Consider the following 15355-nt stretch of genomic DNA (forward strand, 5'->3'; position numbering starts at 1 on the left):
ACTTATCTGGGGACATCTGCAAAAATTGTTTGGGAGCTGATAAGTCCATTTTTTCAAAAAGGCTACAATCTATATGTGGACAATTATTACACCAGCATACCCTTATTTAAAAGTCTGGTTGAACACAACATTGGGGCTTGTGGGACCATCCGTAAAAACCGTCAGGGGTTTCCACAACCATTGGTCAACCAAAAGTTTCAAAAGGGGCAGTCAGGGGCTGTACGCAACGGAGAGCTGCTTGCCCTGAAATATAGGGATAAGAGGGATAATTTTGTCCTCAGCTTGATCCACACAGATGCCACAAGGGCCACTGTAGAACTAGGATCCACCACTCCGAAGCAAAAACCTGTGTCAGTCATTGACTACAACAAACACATGGGGGGTGTGGACCTTGCAGACCAGGTTCTACAGCCATACCAGGTATCAAGAAAGTCCTATACCTGGTATAAAAAGTTGGTTATTTATTTGTTTCAGGTGGCCACATACAATTCTTTTGTGTTGAACAAAAAAGCAGGAAATTCAGATCCTTTTCTTGATTATCAAGAAAAGGTAATTGAAAATCTTGTCTTTCAAAGTGTTAGCCCTGCTCATCCATTAGAATCTGAGGATGTGAAAAGACTCAGTGAGTGACATTTTATTGCACTTATTCCAGCAACGGAAACAAGAAGGAACCCCCAGAAAACATGTCGTGTATGTACTAAGAGAGGAATGAGGCGTGATACCCGCTACTATTGCCCACAATGCCCATCATTGCCAGCCTTATGCGTCACTGACTGCTTTAAAATCTTCCACACAGAACCACGTTTTTAAACTGTAAAAATGTATCCCAATTTGTCATTCAAACATTTGGTTCATTTAGTGAATGACACATTCGAGTAGAGCTCAATTAATTTCCAGGGGGGGGGGGTTCTCCAGAATCGAAACCTTCCATTGCGTGCTTGTTTCTGGAAATCATCCATTGAGTTAAAATGGTCACTAAACCCATAGATGAATTCCCAGAGGGGTGTCATTTCCAAAATGGGGTCACTTCAGTGCCAGAACAGCATAATCCCCCCTGAATTGACCCCATTATGGAAATGACACCTCTGTGGGAATTCATCTATGGGTTTAGTGACCATTTACCTATCTACTTATTTTCCCACCACTAGATTAATTTATACAGAGGAGTAGATTGTAAAATTCGGTCACTTGTTGTGGGTTTCCTCTGTTTAGGCACCTCAGGGGCTCTCCAAATGCAACATGGCGTCCGCTATCCATTCCAGTCAAATTTCCATTCCAAAAGTCAAATGGCGCTCCTTACCTTCCGAGCCATGCCGTGCGCCCAAACAGTGGCTTTGCACCACATATAGGGTATCAGCGTGCTCAAGAGAAATTGCACAACACATTTTGGGGTCCATTTTTTCTGGCTGCCCTTGTGAAAATTAAAAATTTGAGGCTAAAGTAGCAGTTTTGTGTTAAAAATGTGTTTTTTTATTTTCACACTTCAACATTATAAAATTCTGTGAAGCCCCTGGGGGTTCAAGGTGCTCACCACACATCTAGATAAGTTCCTTGAGGGGTCTAGTTTCCAAAATGGGGTGACTTGTTGGGGGTTTCCTCTGTTTAGGCACCTCAGGGGCTCTCCAAATGCAACATGGCGTTCGCTATCGATTCCAGTCAAATTTCCATTCTAAAAGTCAAATGGCGCTCCTTACCTTCCGAGCCATGCCGTGCGCCAAAACAGTGGTTTTGCACCACATATGGGGTATCAGCGTGCTCAGGAGAAATTGCACAACACATTTTGGGGTCCATTTTTTCTGGCTGCCCTTGTGAAAATTAAAAATTTGAGGCTAAAGTAGCAGTTTTGTGTTAAAAATGTGTTTTTTTATTTTCACACTTCAACATTATAAAATTCTGTGAAACCCCTGGGGGTTCAAGGTGCTCACCACACATCTAGATAAGTTCCTTAAGGGGTCTAGTTTCCAAAATGGGGTCACTTGTTGGGGCTTTCCTCTGTTTAGGCACCTCAGGGGCTCTCCAAATGCAACATGGCATCCGCTATCGATTCCAGTCAAATTTCCATTCCAAAAGTCAAATGGCGCTCCTTACCTTCCAAGCCATGCCGTGCGCCCAAACAGTGGCTTTGCACCACATATGGGGTATCAGCGTGCTCAGGAGAAATTGCACAACACATTTTCGGGTCCATTTTTTCTGGCTGCCCTTGTGAAAATTAAAAATTTGAGGTTAAAATAGCAGTTTTGTGAAAAAAAGTTAAATGTTCATTGTTTTCTTCCACATTCCAAAAATTCCTGTGAAGCACCTGAAGGGTTAAAAAACTTCTTGAATGTGGTTTTGAGCACCTTGAGGGGTGCAGTTTTTAGAATGGTATCACTTTTGGGTATTTTCTGTCATAAAGGCTCCTCAAAGTCACTTCAAATAAGATGTGGTCCCTAAAAAAATGTTTTTGTAAATTTTGTTGTAAAAATGAGAAATGACTGGTCAAATTTTAACCCTTATAGCTTCCTAACAAAAAAAAATGTTGGTTCCAAAATTGTGCTGATGTGAAGTAGACATGTGGGAAATGTTATTTATTAACTATTTTGTGTGACATATCTCTCTGATTAAAGGGCATGAAAATTCAAAGTTTGAAAATTGCAAAATTTTCAAAATTTTCGCCAAATTTCCGACTTTTTCACAAATAAACGCAAGTGATATCGAAGAAATTTTACCACTATCATGAAGTACAATATGTCACAAAAAAACAGTCACAGATTCAGGGGGATCCGTTGAAGCGTTCCAGAGTAATTACCTCATAAAGTGACAGTGGTCAGAATTGAAAAAATTGGCCCGGTCACGAAGGCAAAAACAGGCTCTGGCGCGAAGTGGCTAAGCCTGGGTTGCAGAGGGAGACAGGGCTTGTGGAATCTAAGGCCAGGATTTGCCGTACTGAGCATGTCTGTGACCTGGCAGATCATGATTGGTGGGTTGGTACCCACCTGACCCGGTGACCTGGCACCGCCGGATTGGTCCACAGGCAACGTCACCAATGGCGCGACGGTGGGCAAGGCTTAGTCTTTAAAAGGCCCGCCCACAAACATGGCAACGCGCTCTGATCATTTGAGCAAGTGATGCCGTTGTGTGGACAACTCTGTTCCACGTGCTCCCTAGCTGTTCACTCCGTGACCTGCCGATGCCAGAGTTCGCTCGGCTAATTAGCACAGGTCGCTTAGGCAGGTTAGCTCCATAGAGACAGGTTAGCTCCATAGAGGCAGGTAGCTTCGTCTAGCAGCCTGGCTCAGCCAAAGGGGTCACCTATCACCCCGAGCAGCCTCAGACGTCCTGTGCACGGCTAACGTCTGTCCGTCACGTGGAGTTGAACCCTTCAGTCCGGTAGCACGCCGGCTGGGGGCACGTGTACTCGTTGGCGTAGTCACACATGCATCCTAGCGCCGCCACTGTAGTCCCTGTGCTGTAACAGGACTACAGATAGTTTTTCTCTGCCTATCTCTCGTGCAGCTAACGGAGATAGAGCGTACCGCTATACCCGTTCATGTGTGGAGAAACACGGAAGGGTTTAATATTTAAGTTGGTTACTTTACTTTCCACCCGGAAAGTGTTCGGCAGCAGTCTTCTAGGCTGCATCGCGGACCCCGGGGTCGGTTGCATTCCATTTTAATAAAGTTGTCTGCAACCGCCCTCCTAACAAGGTGAAGAAGGGGCCATGTCACTATTCTTTCATAATTAAATGAAATAAAAAAGGAAAAAATAGTGTCACTCTATAAAATCCAAAGTCTTTATTTAACGACACATTAAAAAATACGCTGCAGGGAGGGAGAGCGCACATCTGAAGGATGACGGCCATTTTGTGTTGTCCTGTGCTTTACCTGATCAGGAGCCGTTGAAGCGCAGGCCAGCGCGAAACGGACGTCGTCTTCCAGACGTGCTCTCTCCCTCCCTGCAGCCTATTTTAATGTGCCGTTAAATAAAGACTTTGGAATTTATAGGTCCGGTGAGTGCCACTATTTTTTTCCTTTTTTATTTCATCTATGCATCTATCTCTGTGAGCACCCCGGTACTACCAGATTGAATTGCTCAAGTCCAAGACTGGATTGGTTTAATATACAGTACAGACCAAAAGTTTGGACACACCTTCTCATTTAAAGATTTTTCTGTATTTTCATGACTTTGAAAATTGTACATTCACACTGAAGGCATCAAAACTATGAATTAAAACATGTGGAATTATATACTTAATAAAAAAGAGTGAAACAACTGAAAATATGTCTTACATTCTAGGTTCTTCAAAGTAGCCAACTTTTGCTTTGATGACTGCTTTGCACACTCTTGGCATTCTCTTGATGAGCTTCAAGATGTAGTCACCGGAAATGGTTTTCACTTCACAGGTGTGCCCTGTCAGGTTTAATAAGTGGGATTTTTTGCCTTATAAATGGGGTTGGGACCATCAGTTGTGTTGTGCAGAAGTCAGGTGGATACACAGCTGATAGTCCTACTGAATAGTGTAACATACCTGGCGGCGTCCTTGCATAGTGGTCCATCTCCCACTGTGCAAGAGCGTGCACTTGATCTCCAGTCCAGTCTGCTAGCCTGGCTTCCCTCCATGCTGTCTGTTTGCCTCTGTGTCTGCTGCTTAAGGGCGGCGCCCGATCACTTCCTGTTGCTTGTACCTGCTTCGGGCACACCCCTTGTGCGTCCTCAGCCTATTGCTGTCTGTCTTCTGGTATTTAACCCAGCTGCTCCAATGAATCCCTGCCTGAGCATTGTGTTCTGTCAGTTGGCCTTTGGTCACTGATATGCCAGGTCCCATTTATGTTTCCTGCCTTCGGTATCAGTTCCCGTGTCTGAACTGTGTCCTGTCTGTATTATCTTCTAGCCTGTTGTCTTCTGCCTATCCTGGAGGCTGTATTTCCAGGCCTGTGTGAACTCGCTCCTGCCTGTTCGTTCCGCCTTCTAGGGGCCGCATACCTAGACCCGCTCCTGTATCCTGCTGCTGTGTCTGTTCTTGTCTGAATACTCTCCTTGCCTGTTTTGTTTTTCTCTATGTCCGTACCTTCCCTTTTTCTGCAGAGTCTGAACTCGTACCTAACTCCTGCTCGTTGTCACTGTAGTTCCGTTTGTGAGTTTGTGGTCCACTCGCTACTTCTCTGCAAGTACCCTGTGGGTATATGGTTCTGCCTTTCCCTTCTAGTCTGTTCCGTGTGAACAGAGCCCTGTCCCCTCCACGTTTGCGGTTTAGCTTTGCTCAGCTCTGTCCACCGCGTCTGCGGTTTCGCTTTGCTCAGCCTTGTCCACCGCGTCTGCGGTTTCGCTTTGCTCAGCCCTGTCCGCCGCGTCTGCGGTTTCGCTTTTCTCAGCCCTGTCCACCGCGTCTGCGGTTTCGCTTTGCTCAGCCCTGTCCACCGCGTCTGCGGTTTCGCTTTGCTCAGCTCTGTCCACCGCGTCTGCGGTTTCGCTTTGCTCAGCTCTGTCCACCGCGTCTGCGGTTTCGCTTTGCTCTGCCCTGTCCACCGCGTCTGCGGTTTCGCTTTGCTCAGCTCTGTCCACCGCATCTGCAGTTTCGCTTTGCTCAGCTCTGTCCACCGCGTCTGCGGTTTTCGCTTTGCTCAGCTCTGTCCACCGCATCTGCGGTTTCGCTTTGCTCTGCCCTGTCCACCGCGTCTGCGGTTTCACTTTGCTCAGTCCTGTCCACCGCGTCTGCTGTTTCGCTTTGCTCAGCTCTGTCCACCGCATCTGCGGTTTCGCTTTGCTCAGCTCTGTCCACCGCGTCTGCGGTTTTCGCTTTGCTCAGCTCTGTCCACCGCGTTTACGGTTTCGCTTTGCTCTGCCCTGTCCACCGCTTCTGCGGTTTCGCTTTGCTCTGCCCTGTCCACCGAGTCTGCGGTTTCGCTTTGCTCAGCCCTGTCCACCGCGGCTGCTGTTTCGCTTTGCTCAGCCCTGTCCACCACGTCTGCGGCTTCGCTTTGCTCAGGCCTGTCCACCGCGTCTGCAGTTTCGCTTTGCTCAGCCCTGTCCACCGCGTCTGCGGTTTTGCTTTGCTCAGCCTTGTCCACCGCGTCTGCGGTTTTGCTTTGCTCGGCCCTGTCCACCGCGTCTGCGGTTTCGCTTTGCTCGGCTCTGTCCACCGCGTCTGCGGTTTTTGCTTTGCTGGGCCCTGTCCACCGCGTCTGCGGTTTCGCTTTGCTCAGCCCTGTCCACCGCGTCTGCGGTTTCGCTCTGCTCAGCCCTGTCCACCGCGTCTGCGGTTTCGCTTTGCTCTGCCCTGTCCACCGCGTCTGCGGTTTCGAATTTGTCTCCCAGTCTGTACTGGACCCTACCCAGCCTGCTCTCTAGTCTGCTTGTTCCTGTATTCCCCGGTGTGGGTCAACAGCCGTGTCCGGAGTCTGACCCGGAGTAGACCCTGGTCCCTCTGCTCGGTTCCTCCCTGGTGCACTGGCGTCGTATGCCGTCGTGCGACCTTGGTCGGATCGGGCAGATACTTAGTTACGCCCCTCCAGGCACTCTCCGGTTCATGGCACAGTGGAATCACTACATAAACATGCACACGCCAGTCAGTCCGGGCGTGTGCACTACAGTATGCTCAGGCCATGGTTCTCGTTGAGCCCCACGGCCTTCGCTCTCTGAGACGTTTTTTAGCGAATACGTGCATTAAAAAAAAATAAATAAAAATAAATAAATAAATAAAATAATTTTTTTTTTTTCTCTAGCTATGGCCCAGGCGAATTACGCACCCATTCAGATGGATCTATCAGCACTTGTTCCTGCGGATCCGCCATGGTACTATGGGGATCCAAGACTGAGCCGTGCATTTGTGGAGCAATGCTTCTATACTTCAAGTTCTACCCTCTTTATTTTCCCACCGATCGGGTTAAGGTGGGATTCATGATGTCTAACCTAGCGGGTGATGCCTTGGAATGGATCAACCCCCTATGGGAAACACAGGATCCTATCCTCCTGGACCTTCAGGCCTTCCTGGTGGCCTTTCTAATGGTCTTTGATGACCCTAACCTGGAGGCTCCTGCTGAAGCTTCACTTCCCAATATCCCGGAGCAGCCCCGATGGATAATGTGTGTGGGTAGCGCACTAGTCCTCCTGCCCGAAGAGACTACTGCCCGACCAGAATCCACACAGGATGACTACGCTCTCCGGAATACTTCTCCCAACCTTAAGAGGCAGTCCAGACGTGCTAGGCGTAGAGGCAAGCCGTCACGCCAGGGTCTGTCCTCCCAAAGACCTCCTGACTAGAGATGAGCGGTGTTCGACTAGAACTGTTCGCCAATCTCAAATTCGAGCTGTTTTGGGCGGTGTTCGAGTTGTTCGACGAACCCGAACGATTTGCAAAAAATTCGGCTGTTCGAGGTTATGTTCGATAACTGTTCGTGCACCAAAAGCGTGTCCTGCATGTCTGGCGCTATTTAGAGCACCAATCATGCAGGGATTGTCTGCCACTCACTGTAATGCCACAGCCATGGTGGTTGTGGCATTACAGTGATTGCCCAAATCGATGGGAACAGTGCTCACAGTGAAACATGAAAAGCCGGCAATTCAGCAGCGGCATACACCGGTACCCGACAATTTAGAACAGAAAGAATAGAGAATCATACATAGATTAGATAGATAGAAACATGTCAGTCACACATATAAGAAGCACAGTGACAGTGTTGCTTACTGTACTTGTCATTTAGTGTAAAGGATTTATTAAAAAAAATAATAGTGTTTTCATGCACCGTCTCTTTAAAAAAGCCGGCCGGCAATTCAGCATCTGTACCCGACAATTTAGAATAGAAGGAATAGAGAATCACACATAGATTAGATAGATAGAAACATGTCAGCCACATATATACTGAAGTACAGTGACAGTGTTGCTTACTGTACTTGTCATTTAGTGTAAAGGATTTATTAAAAAATATAATAGTGTTTTCGTGCACCGTCTCTTTAAAAAAGCCGGCCGGCAATTCAGCAGCGGTACCCGACAATTTATAACAGACAGAATAGAGCTTCACACATAGATTAGATAGATAGAAACATGTCAGTCACATATATATGAAGTACAGTGACAGTGTTGGTTACTGTACTTGTCATTTAGTATTAAAATAAAGGATTTATTATTAAAAAAAATTGGCGTGGGGTTCCCCGTAATTTTAGTCTCTAGCGGAGGTTAAGCAGACAGCTGGGGCAGATGTTTGAAGCCTGGGAAGGGGGTAATACCCACGGAGCTTCCCAGGCTACTAATATCAGCCCCCAGCTGAATACCTAGCCTTTACTAGCTATTAAAATGGAGGACCCCCCCAAAAAAAATGACGTGGGGGTCCCCCCTAATTTAATAGCTAGCAAAGGCTAGGCAGACAGCTGGGGGCTGATATTAATAGCCCAGGAAGGGAACCATGAATATTGGCCCCCTCCCAGGCTAGAAACACCAGCCGTCAGCCGCCCCAGAAATGGCGCATCCATAGGATGCGCCAATTCTGGCACTTAGCCTCGCTCTTCCACGCTGCCCTGGTGCGGTGGCAGGGGGTAATAGGGTTGGGGTTGATGTCAGCTTATAATGCCAGCTGACATCAAGCCCAGGTTAGTAATGGAGAGGCGTCTATAAGACACCCCCATTACTAACCCCATAGTCAAAGTTAAAAGAAAACACAAACACCCAGAATAAAGTCCTTTAATTGAAATAAAGACACATTCCTTTATTGTTCTAAATTAAACCATACTTACCGTCACGCCCATTCCAGCTGAAGCCAACGATCTCCTGCAATAAAAGAAAAATAATAAAGCAACCTCATCCTTACCTTTCCATGGTTCCCACGACAGCTTCAGCTCTGCTACATCGAGATAACAGGCTGGACCGCAGCAGAACGCTGCCATCCAGCCTGTCATCCCGCAGACACTGAGAAGCGCAGGCATGCTTGCGCTCTGCAGTGTCTGGCTGTGACGGCATAAAGATGAGACGAGTTCATGTCCAATGAACTCAGCGCACCTCATGCACGTCACTGACAGCGTGGGAGAATTCTCCTGCACTCAGCACTTCAGCGTGAGAATTCTCCCACGCTGTCAGTGACGTGCATGAGGTCAGCTGAGTTCATTGGACATGAATGAGCTCACCTCATGCACGTCACTGACAGCGTGGGAGAATTCTCACGCTGTAGCGCTGAGTGCAGGAGAATTTTCCCACGCTGTCAGTGACGTGCATGAGGTGAGCTGAGATCATTGGACATGAATGAGCTCACCTCATGCACGTCACAGACAGCGTGGGAAAATTCTCCTGCACTCAGCGCTTCAGCGTGAGAATTTTCCCACGCTGTCAGTGACGTGCATGAGGTGAGCTCATTCATGTCCAATGAACTCAGCTGACCTCATGTACGTCACTGACAGCGTGGGAGAATTTTCACGCTGAAGCGCTGAGTGCAGGAGAATTTTCCCACGCTGTCAGTGACGTGCATGAGGTGAGCCGAGTTCATTGGACATGAGCTTGTCTCATCTTTATGCCGTCACAGCGAGACACTGAGGAGCGCAAGCATGCCTGCGCTTCTGAGTGTCCGCGGGATGACAGGCTGGATGGCAGCGTTCTGCTGCGGTCCAGCCTGTCATCTCGATGTAGCAGAGCTGAAGCTGTCGTGGGAACCATGGAAAGGTAAGGATGAGGTTGCTTTATTATTTTACTTTTATTGCAGAAGACATTGGCTTCAGCTGGAATGGGCGTGACGGTAAGTATGGTTTAATTTAGAACAATAAAGAATTGTGTGTTTATTTCAATTAAAGGACTTTATTCTGGGTGTTGTGTTTTTTTAAATACTTTACTAGAAATTCATGGTGGTCATGTCTAATATTGTTGTGACCCCATGAATTTCGGGCTTAGGGCCAGCTGATAATGCCAAGCTGGCCTTAACCCCTTTATTACCCAGTGAGCCACCGCACCAGGGCCCTGGATGAGTTGGGTACAGCGCCAGAAGATGGCGCTTCTATGAACGCGCCATTTTCTGGGGCGGCTGCGGACTGCAATATGCAGCGGGTGGGGTCCAGAAAGCTTGGGCCTCCCTGCGCTGCAGATTCCAGCCCCCAGCTGCCTAGTTGTACCTGGCTGGGCACAAAAATAGGGCGAAGCCCCACGCATTTTTTTTTTAAATTATTTCATGAAATTCATGGAATAATTAAGAAAAAAAGGGCTTCCCTATATTGTTGTGTCCAACCAGGTACAAATAGGCAGCTGGTGGTTGGGGGCAGCCCGTCCCTGCCTGCTGTACCTGGCTGGACACAAATATAGTGCGAAGCCCCACGTCAATTTTTTTTTAATTATTTCATGAAATAATTTTTTTAAAAAAGGGCTTCCCTATATTGTTGTGTCTGGCCAGGTACAAATAGGCAGCTGGTGGTTGGGGGCAGCCCGTTCCTGCCTGCTGTACCTGACTGGACACAAATATAGGGCGAAGCCCCACGTCAATTTTTTTTAAATTATTTCAGGAAATTCATGAAATAATGAAAAAAAAATTGATGTGGGGCTTCGCCCTATATTTGTGTCCAGTCAGGTACAGCAGGCAGGAACGGGCTGCTCCCAACCACCAGCTGCCTATTTGTACCTAGCCGGACACAACAATATAGGGAAGCCCTTTTTTTCTTAATTATTCCATGAATTTCATGAATTTAAAAAAAAATACGTGGAGCTTCGCCCTATTTTTGTGTCCAGCCAGGTACAACTAGGCAGCTGGGGGCTGGAATCTGCAGCGCAGGGAGGCCCAAGCTTTCTGGGCCCCACCCGCTGCAAATTGCAGTCCGCAGCCGCCCCGGAAAATGGCGCGTTCATAGAAGCGCCATCTTCTGGCGCTGTACCCAACTCATCCAGGGCCCTGGTGCGGTGGCTCACTGGGTAATAAAGGGGTTAAGGCCAGCTTGGCATTATCAGCTGGCCCTAAGCCCGAAATTCATGGGGTCACGCCAATATTAGACATGACCACCATGAATTTCTAGTAAAGTATTTAAAAAAAACACAACACCCAGAATAAAGTCCTTTAATTGAAATAAACACACAATTCTTTATTGTTCTAAATTAAACCATACTTACCGCCACGCCCATTCCAGCTGAAGCCAATGATCTCCTGCAATAAAAGTAAAATAATAAAGCAACATCATCCTTACCTTTCCATGGCTCCCACGACAGCTTCAGCTCTGCTACATCGAGATGACAGGCTGGACCGCAGCAGAACGCTGCCATCCAGCCTGTCATCCCGCAGACACTGAGAAGCGCAGGCATGCTTGCGCTACTCAGTGTCTGGCTGTGACGGCATCCAGATGAGCCGAGGTCATGTCCAATGAACTCGGCTCACCTCATGCACGTCACTGACAGCGTGGGAAAATTCTCACGCTGAAGCGCTGAGTGCAGGAGAATTTTCCCACGCTGTCAGTGACGTACATGAGGTGAGCCGAGTTCATTGTCGGCTCATCTGGATGCCGTCACAGTCAGACACTGAGGAGCGCAAGCATGCCTGCGCTTCTCAGTGTGTGCGGCATGGCAAGCTGGATGGCAGCGTTCTGCTGCGGTCCAGCCTGTCATCTCGATGTAGCAGAGCTGGAGCTGTCCTGGGAACCATGGAAAGGTAAGGATGAGGTTGCTTTATTATTTTTCTTTTATTGCAGGAGATCGTTGGCTTCAGCTGGAATGGGCGTGATGGTAAGTATGGTTTAATTTAGAAGAATAAAGAATTGTGTCTTTATTTCAATTAAAGGACTTTATTCTGGGTGTTTGTGTTTTTTTTTTAACTTTGACTATGGGGTTAGTAATGGGGGTGTCTTATAGACGCCTCTCCATTACTAACCTGGGCTTGATGTCAGCTGGCATTATAAGCTGACATCAACCCCAACCCTATTACCCCCTGCCACCGCACCAGGGCAGCGTGAAAGAGCGAGGCTAAGTGCCAGAATTGGCGCATCCTATGGATGCGCCATTTCTGGGGCGGCTGAGGGCTGGTGTTTCTAGCCTGGGAGGGGGCCAATATTCATGGTTCCCTTCCTGGGCTATTAATATCAGCCCCCAGCTGTCTGCCTAGCCTTTGCTAGCTATTAAATTAGGGGGGACCCCACGTCATTTTTTTTGGGGGGTCCTCCATTTTAATAGCTAGTAAAGGCTAGGTATTCAGCTGGGGGCTGATATTAGTAGCCTGGGAAGCTCCGTGGGTATTACCCCCTTCCCAGGCTTCAAACATCTGCCCCAGCTGTCTGCTTAACCTCCGCTAGAGACTAAAATTACGGGGAACCCCACGCCAATTTTTTTTAATAATAAATCCTTTATTTTAATACTAAATGACAAGTACAGTAACCAACACTGTCACTGTACTTATTATATATGTGACTGACATGTTTCTATCTATCTAATCTATGTGTGAAGCTCAATTCTGTCTGTTATAAATTGTCGGGTACAGATGCTGAATTGCCGGCCGGCTTTTTTAAAGAGACGGTGCATGAAAACACTATTATATTTTTTAATAAATCCTTTACACTAAATGACAAGTACAGTAAGCAACACTGTCACTGTACTTCATATATATGTGACTGACATGTTTCTATCTATCTAATCTATGTGTGATGCTCTATTCCTTCATGTCTAAATTGTCGGGTACCGGTGTATGCCGCTGCTGAATTGCCGGCCGGCTTTTTTAAAGAAAGCGTCTTCTGAGCAGTTTGTCAGCTTTTGGACACCTTTGAAGGTGTTTTCTATGTGTTCCTATGTGTTTTTGTTTGCCTGCCATCGGTTTTAACGGTGTTCGACGGTGTTCTAAGGTGTTCGACGAACAGTTCCTCGAACATCCCGGTGTTCGACGAACCGAACCGAACCCGAACACTACGGGGGTGGCTCAACACTACTCCTGACCCCAACCTTGAAGTCCCTGTTGAAGCTTCATTTCCCAGTATCCCGGAGCAGCCCCGACGGGTAATGTGCGTGGGTAGCGCTCCAGTTCTCCTGCCCGAAGAGACTGCTGCCCACCCAGAATCCACACTGGAGGACTTCCTGCACCTGGTATCTGATACTTCACCCACTTTAACCGGTGAGCCTGTCCAAGGGTACTCCGAAGCAGAGGTTACCCCCGAGTCTCTACACCCCTCCGACCAGGCGGAGGACCTCCAGTTGTCTCCTGAACCCTTCGGGGTGCTATCTGGTAGCGAATGGACAGAGACTTTCCTATACTCTGCACCTGATACCTCGCCCGCTTCATTCAGTGAGTCCGACCTAGTGTACTCCGAAGCAGAGGTTACCCCCGAGTCTCTACACCCCTCCGACCAGGCGGAGGACCTCCAGTTGTCTCCTGAACCCTTCGGGGTGCTACCTGGTAGCGAATGGACAGAGACTTTCCTATACTCTGCACCTGATACCTCGCCCGCTTCGTCCAGTGAGTCTGACCTAGTGTACTCCGAAGCAGAGGTTACCCCCGAGTCTCTACACCCTTCCGACCAGGTGGAGGACCTCCAGTTGTCTCCTGAACCCTTCGGGGTGCTACCTGATAGCGAATGGACAGAGACTCTCCTATACTCGGTACCTGATACCTCGGCTGCTTCATCCAGTGAGTCTGAACAAGTGTACTCTGAAGCAGAGGTTATCCCCGAGTCTCTACACCCCTCCGACCAGGCGGAGGACCTCCAGGTGTCTCCTGAACCCTTCGGGGTGCTACCTGATAGCGAATGGACAGAGACTCTCCTATACTCGGTACCTGATACCTCGCCCGCTTCGTCCAGTGAGTCTGACCTAGTGTACTCCGAAGCAGAGGTTACCCCCGAGTCTCTACACCCTTCCGACCAGGTGGAGGACCTCCAGTTGTCTCCTGAACCCTTCGGGGTGCTACCTGATAGCGAATGGACAGAGACTCTCCTATACTCAGTACCTGATACCTCGGCTGCTTCATCCAGTGAGTCTGAACAAGTGTACTCTGAAGCAGAGGTTATCCCCGAGTCTCTACACCCCTCCGACCAGGCGGAGGACCTCCAGGTGTCTCCTGAACCCTTCGGGGTGCTACCTGATAGCGAATGGACAGAGACTCTCCTATACTCGGTACCTGATACCTCGCCCGCTTCTTCCAGTGAGTCCCACCTAGTGTACTCCGAAGCAGAGGTTACCCCCGAGTCTCTGCACTCTTCCAACCCGGCGGAGGACCCCCAGTTGTTTCCTGAATCCTCCGGGGTACCACCTGATAACAAAGAGACAGTGACTTTTCTACACCTTGTACCTGATACCTCGCCCATTTCATCCTGTGAGCTTGACAAGATGTACCCCGAAGCAGAGGTTACCCCCGAGTATCTGCATCCCTCCAACCCGGCGGAGGGCTTCCAGTTGTCTCCTGAACCCTCTGGGGTGCTACCTGATAATAAGTGGAGAGAGACTTCCTTGTGTGCTATTCCTGGTACTCCACCCATTTCGTCTGTTGCTGAGGATGGCTGGATAGGAGGTAGCATCCTAGCTACCCAGAGAAGACCAGTTTATCTGGTGGACAGTGGAAGTGATCTCCTTGAAGTAAAGGATTGGCCCTCGAATTCCCTGCGGAACATTCTGGCAGGCCTGAAGAAGAGGGGGCGTAAGGGGGGGTACTGTAACATACCTGGTGGCGTCCTTGCATAGTGGTCCATCTCCCACTGTGCAAGAGCACGCACTTGATCTCCAGTCCAGTCTGCTAGCCTGGCTTCCCTCCATGCTGTCTGTTTGCCTCTGTGTCTGCTGCTTAAGGGCGGCGCCCGATCACTTCCTGTTTTTTGTACCTGCTGCAGGCACACCCCTTGTGCGTCCTCAGCCTATTGCTGTCTGTCTTCTGGTATTTAACCCAGCTGCTCCAATGAATCCCTGCCTGAGCATTGTGTTCTGTCAGTTGGCCTTTGGTCACTGATATGCCAGGTCCCGTTTATGTTTCCTGCCTTCGGTATCAGTTCCCGTGTCTGAACTGTGTCCTGTCTGTATTATCTTCTAGCCTGTTGTCTTCTGCCTATCCTGGAGGCTGTATTTCCAGGCCTGTGTGAACTCGCTCCTGCCTGTTCGTTCCGCCTTCTAGGGGCCGCATACTTAGACCCGCTCCTGTATCCTGCCGCTGTGTCTGTTCTTGTCTGAATACTCTCCTTGCCTGTTTTGTTTTTCTCTATGTCCGTACCTTCCCTTTTTCTGCAGAGTCTGAACTTGTACCTAACTCCTGCTCGTTGTCACTGTACTTCCGTTTGTGTGTTTGTGGTCCACTCGCTACTTCTCTGCAAGTACCCTGTGGGTATCTGGTTCTGCCTTTCCCTTCTAGTCTGTTCCGTGTGAACAGAGCCCTGTCCCCTCCGCATCTGCGGTTTCGCTTTGCTCAGCTCTGTCCACCGCGTCTGCGGTTTCGCTTTTCTCAGCCTTGTCCACCGCGTC

The sequence above is a fragment of the Phyllobates terribilis genome, unplaced genomic scaffold (genome assembly GCF_046119375.1).
Source record: "Phyllobates terribilis strain yellow unplaced genomic scaffold, ASM4611937v1 Scaffold_1__5_contigs__length_1240528914, whole genome shotgun sequence".
Taxonomy (NCBI): Eukaryota; Metazoa; Chordata; class Amphibia; order Anura; family Dendrobatidae; genus Phyllobates; species Phyllobates terribilis.